This window comes from Scatophagus argus, chromosome 9 (genome assembly GCF_020382885.2).
Source record: "Scatophagus argus isolate fScaArg1 chromosome 9, fScaArg1.pri, whole genome shotgun sequence".
Taxonomy (NCBI): Eukaryota; Metazoa; Chordata; class Actinopteri; family Scatophagidae; genus Scatophagus; species Scatophagus argus.
The window spans coordinates 6302035-6308079 of record NC_058501.1 but is presented as its reverse complement, the minus strand read 5'-3'; positions in this window follow the sequence as shown (position 1 = coordinate 6308079).

Below are 6045 nucleotides of genomic sequence, written 5' to 3'. Positions count from 1 at the left end.
ATTTATGCATTTCTTGTCCTGATATCAAATATTTGTACCACAGCCAAGACAGGCAGGTATACACTTCTAAGAGCATTCATGCATATATGGGCATGTATGATACGGTATCATGAAGTATATGTACAGACATGTACAGCTGCATGTGTGTGTGTGTGTGTTAGTTATCATAGGGATATGTGAAATGCACTTTGTCAAACACACACACGCACGCACACACACACACACACACACATCCATGCTTCACTTCACTCACTAGCACACTTTGTCAGTGTGCTGTTTGGTACTGGGTAGGTAGCAGCAGCTGGCTGGTTTATCAGAACTTTTTTTTTTTTTTTTTTTTTTTTGCAGCTGTCTGCTGCAGCTGGAGATGGACTTGATAAGAGCTTTGAGATTGAACCAAAATGAAAAGTAGTGGGCCATAAAGCCAAATCAGTGAGCTGAAAGATACTGAAGAGCTCTATGGAACTGAGTGGAACTTGGTGTGTCTCAAAGAGAAAAAACTTTCTCTCTAGACTCTAATGCCCAACATACAGCAAGAATAGGACAAAACATAATATTACTATGGAGATTAAACTCAGCTGACTTGAGCACAATGCACTTAGACTTTGCAAAAAAATGCCCCTGGACTCAATAGTACCACCTCTCTAGGTGGTGTTTAAAGTATTATGGGAAATGTCACTGACTAAATCTGTGATACAAGTTGAGAAAAATTTGGAGTAGTACAACAACCAATTAAAAAGAGAGGGTGAGGAAACAAAGATGAATCACAAAGATTTAGTCCTGAATGCTTTCACAAAGCTGTCAGCGTGAATTTGTCACATTTTAAAGACACAGAAATGGTTGACTTTCCCATGAAACCCCAACTCCCTGCAGCAATGGAGCACTCTGATATTTGCAGTTCCATTTCAAAGTTTCTCTTTTTGGTGCCAGGATTTGAATTACACAGTCTTACAGAAAGAAAGTACCTGACGAAGAACCAAGAATCTGTCTTGATTGGCTGATTGCAAGCAATAATGTTCTTCAGTTTGGAAGTATTCTGTTTGCCAAGCCTCGCTGTTAGATCTGTTCGGCCACTTGGTACAAAGTGTTATACATGTATGAACCCAGACCCTCCGTAGTATTAAGCAATCCCTGTGTTTTTTGTTACGTCTCCATGGGCCCATCCATGAAGCTGCTGCCATGTTTAACAAAATTCGATCTTTGAGGCTGAAGGTTTGTGATCAGAGCCAGAGATTCTGTATTAGTTGGCTAACAGTAGGTGATGGTGTTTCCTGTTGTGGGAAGGGACATGCTGACTCGATCACTGCGCAGGGTCGTTGTGGTCATGCCTAATAAGAAGCAGAATTAAATTCCTCACATGTCTGGAAACCAAGCACACGAAGGAGTCAAACAACAGAGGGAAGAGGAGGACAGAGGCAAGGGTACAGTAAAAAAGGGCAGTACAAATATTGGCATGAAGAAGAGAAGAAAAACGAAGCATTGATCCCTTTATTGTTTCAGCTGAGGATTGTCCACAACCAGGAAGCCTTGGACAAAAGCTCTGCGGTGGGGCTAAGTGTCTACAATTATAGCACAACATCATAAAAAAGGCGAGAATTGCATGTGCGGTTACATGTGCGGAGAGATGAATACAGAGTAGCACCCATCCTCTGTCAGTTTTATGTCTCTGTGGATATTGTAGGTATTATCACTGCACTAGGAGGCAGTCAGCTGATGCCTGCTCTCACTCTATAGTGGTTAGTGTCAAGGGTGTCTAGCAGCACTATTTCAAAGTACATATGAAGGATGGTCGGTAAAGGCATTGTGCAGCCAGAATGAAGGAAGTCTGTTCCAGTAAAAAGGTACAGCAACACAGGACACAAATATTGACTTTTGTCATCACTTTTTTTTTCTTCAGCAAAGTTCATGAATGTGTTAACATCAGAGTTTACACTGAAATCATAGTCAGGGCTTTTATTCTGTGTCTATCCGAATCAGTAGGTGTGTTAGCCAGTGGATGCCCCTCCATACACTATAACCCTCTTCATAGGGTGAGTCATGCACTGATTTATGAGGCAGAAACTCAAAACACCAGAATAAATCTGAACCCCAGAAACTGATAAAACGCTTGTTTAGCTCCTGGCATGGCAACCACCACCGGACAAGATTTAGACACCACTGGCTCTGCCTGTTCTCTCTCTCTCTCTCTGTCTCTCCATGTCCTCTGTAATCTCTTTCTCTCTCCCTCCCACTCCCCATGTTTCACTTTCCCAGATTTTTGTCTGGAGTTGTCAACATTTGAGCAGTCCAGGACCGGCACGGTTGGATCCCAGACCAACAGCAACAGTCACATGAGGGCCTCAGCGTGAACTGGACTGGCCCATGACCCAGAGCGGGACTGTAACTCAGATACAATGACCTCATGAAGCACAGAGGAGGAGGCCTGTTCTGAAGCAAAGCAAACCACTCACAACATTAAGCAGAAACTGTTAGGAGTGTATCATCTCAAAATAGCACTAAGTGCATTAAAAACTAAAGGCACAAATGATAGACTGGTTGCTTGAAGTTGTTGTTAGCCACCACATTTTCATGAGGCTTTTAATGATTTCCTCTTAACAGGGATTAAATAAATAGCTTGACATTTTGGGAGATCAAGTTGCAAGAGAAAACCAAACTACCATCATGTTTTAAAGTTTTAGTCCCGTTATATTTAGTCACATACGCTTCAGACTCTCTCCTGGAAGTTACAGCAACATGTGACCAAATAAAATTTCAGATCTCTCTGGGTTTGTGTTGGAAACATTTGGGATAATGTAAGTACACAGCTCAGGAAAATATATAACAAAGATCTAGTCATTTTTAGACATTTTAAATTAATTAAAAGCATATATCTATCTATATATCTATATATACATATCTTTATATCTGACTCTTGGCAAGAAAGCATATAAGCATATTTCCAAGATTCTCTGCCTATTATTTTATCACATTATTTCAGGTTATCCATATTTTTGACTTAAGCTGATTCTGCACACAAAATCTACAATTCCTGAAAGCTCTCCCAGTACCAAGAATTAAAACTATCTTCCTTCCCAGCAGACATCCATTTCCGCACTCATCCATGTTGTAGAAGCATCTGTCATTTGAGCTGAAAAACTGAGGGTGGTACTTACTTGTGCTGGGGCAGGTGTGCACAGTTTGGTGGGGATTCCACTAGCACAGGTATGACGATGGAAAAACTGCTAATTACTGTTATCTTTATCCCAGGTAAGTATAGCTGTGGCTCCCCAGTTCTAGATCTGAGTGTTACTCCATTGCCGGAGCATAGAGGCCTGTCCAGAGAAATAGGAATGGCTTTCAGGAGCTGCGCTTTCACCATCAAGCTTCTGTGATACGGTGGTTTATAAGCCTTTAACTGGTGTAATTTTAGCTTTAATGAGCACTTGAGAAGAAAGGTATGTTGAAAATTGGTACTCTGTGCCAGTAAAACATTAACACAAAGCCCCTGGCAGCCCTTATCTTTAAAAGTCTCCGTCATTGCTCCACTTGCAAGCTCTTCAATGGTAATCCCTTCAGTGTGGTGGCTGAAAATGTACAGAATGACATTATGAGTGGCAGTGCTTGCTGTCCTGTGAATGAGCATTTACACCCCTGAACATGCGTTTAGTTCAATACCTACAGAGCATAATATTACGACGGCAAACCCAAGGAACAGTAAGACATTAAGACAAAGTAAAAAAAACTGTTGGCAAAAACTGGTAAAAACTGTTTAGAAAGGCAATTTAACCACACTTTCATAAAGCTTCATAAAGTGTTGAGAGGAATTAAAGGAAAAAGTTTGCCTATAAAATTTGTCAGGTGTTGAAAAAGTCTGAGGGAAATATGCGACTCTATGCCACCAGTCAAGATGCAATTTACAACCATGTGTTCAGACTCATATAACACATGTTGCAAAGACTTGAATTGAATAAAAAGGAATGAAAGGAAATCATCACTATATTGACATGATTCCAGTGAATAATTTCCAGTGAGAAATATGCTGTCTTCACTTAAAGACTATTTTTATAAAGGACTGATAGGGAGCTTGATCAATATCAGTAAATCCAGTGGTGAACTACTGCTGAAGGTCTATTGGTGTGTAAGTTCATTTTGAGAAACAAAAACCAGTCAAATTCTTTTAATGTGTTTTACAGGTTTGGGCATTAAGGCTGCTCACAGAAATCCCTCACACAAAGCACAAGGGAATTGACATATTGCGTTAAAAGTCGTTGTTAACTGATCTGAAAGACATTGTGAAAGCAAAGGTATATCAGAACAAAAACATCAAAGCCTCCAGTCACTGTAGCACTCCCATAACATAACTGTGGGCTAGAAACTTTACATCTTCAGAATGTGAGCTTTTCAGCAGCTGAGGCAGCCATCAGTTTCTAATGCTTTTTGTTGTTCTGTTGCCCCAGTGGAATAGATCCAAATTTCATAAGGCTAAGAGAACAGGGAGTTTGCTCAGCTGACATAAGATCATGTAATCCCTCAGTTGCACTGAAACCATGAAAATCACCCAGGTTGGTTTTATGAGGATTTTATACAAAATCAGTGATAAACATTGTGTCATTATAGTGAGTGGTTTTTATCACATCAACACCGAGACAAATGCATTAATGTTGTTGCACCATCTGGAGAAAATCACCCTTGGGTTCCCCCCTCATGACCTCTCCATGTGGTCCAGTTAAACATCCTCTCGACAAATGAGGGGCAGAGACGGTGTCCAAACTGAGTAGGAGCTATGTTACAGGCTACCCTCCAGAGAGGTTTGGGTCATCCAGACAGGAAATGAAAGGGGAAAAAGGTTGTAAAATGAGTTCTGCTCATGACTCATCAAGAGACCTGGCACACAGAGCAGTGCAGCCTGGAGCTTGTTCCTCAGCTTGTTCCAGCCTGGACTGTTTTGCAGTGCAAACACTTTAATCCAGTCATATGTTAAAATACATTTGTTGTTTGAAATGTTGAAGGTGTGCTTTTAATAAGGTTCAAAAAAAGTTTTGTTTGACTGAGCAATAACATACAGATATTACATTTAGTGTATTAACAGTGAAATTGTGTTATTAGAGTACAGTGTTTGATGTTCTTAATGCATGTAATGATATAAGAGTGAAATTATGGTCATTGAAGGTATACATAAATATCTTTGCAGGTAGAGAGGAATTTTATAGGTAACCGTATGTTGCAGAGGCATGCAGAAGAGCCAATGTGTTGTACCTCACCTCTTTCATGCAGTTTAGGGAGGAATGTTCCATCTCAATAAATCATCCTCACATTTTCTTCTTTACCTGAGTTAAAGCAGTCTTACCCCTAGGCTGTCAAAGACCAACACCATCTTCATCTCCCTGTGCCATGTGCTGGTAGCTCCGACAGATCAATACTGAAATACAGATCAATTAGGCCCAGATTTAACCCTAGTTAGTATTTGTGACTGTACTGTGAACTATATAATGTTGTATGGAGCTTGCAGTAATATTCTACCATTAACTGTTTCATGAATTAAAAGAATGAAGCTGGTGTTTATGAAGACACTGTTATGTTCAGGAAATGTTGTTAAGTTAACTTTATCAAGTTTTATTTTGAAACTTTGAGAGTCGTGCATTTGGGTTCAGGTTTGAAGTTCAGTCGTGACAGACATCTAAAAACATTAACTGTAAACCATATACCATAGACTATATGTACAGATTGACTACATGTGTTCATATGTCCCCACTGCTCAAAAATGAAGACAAAATGTCCCAGACACAAGTGCTGCTATCTCACAATGATGACGTCATTTGGAGCCAGAGTGGTTGCAGTAATAGCATTGTTGCCTCACAGCAAGAGGGTTCCAGGGTTTCCGAGTTTGCATGTTCTCCCGTGGGTTTTCCCCGGATACAATCCCAAAAACATGCACATTAGGTTAATTAGCTACTCTGCACCCCAGATGTGAGTGTGTGTGTGTGCGTGTGTGGTTTCTTTGTCTTAGTGTGTCAGCCCTGGGATTGATTGGCAACCAGTCCAGGGTGTACCCCAGCTCTCACCTGT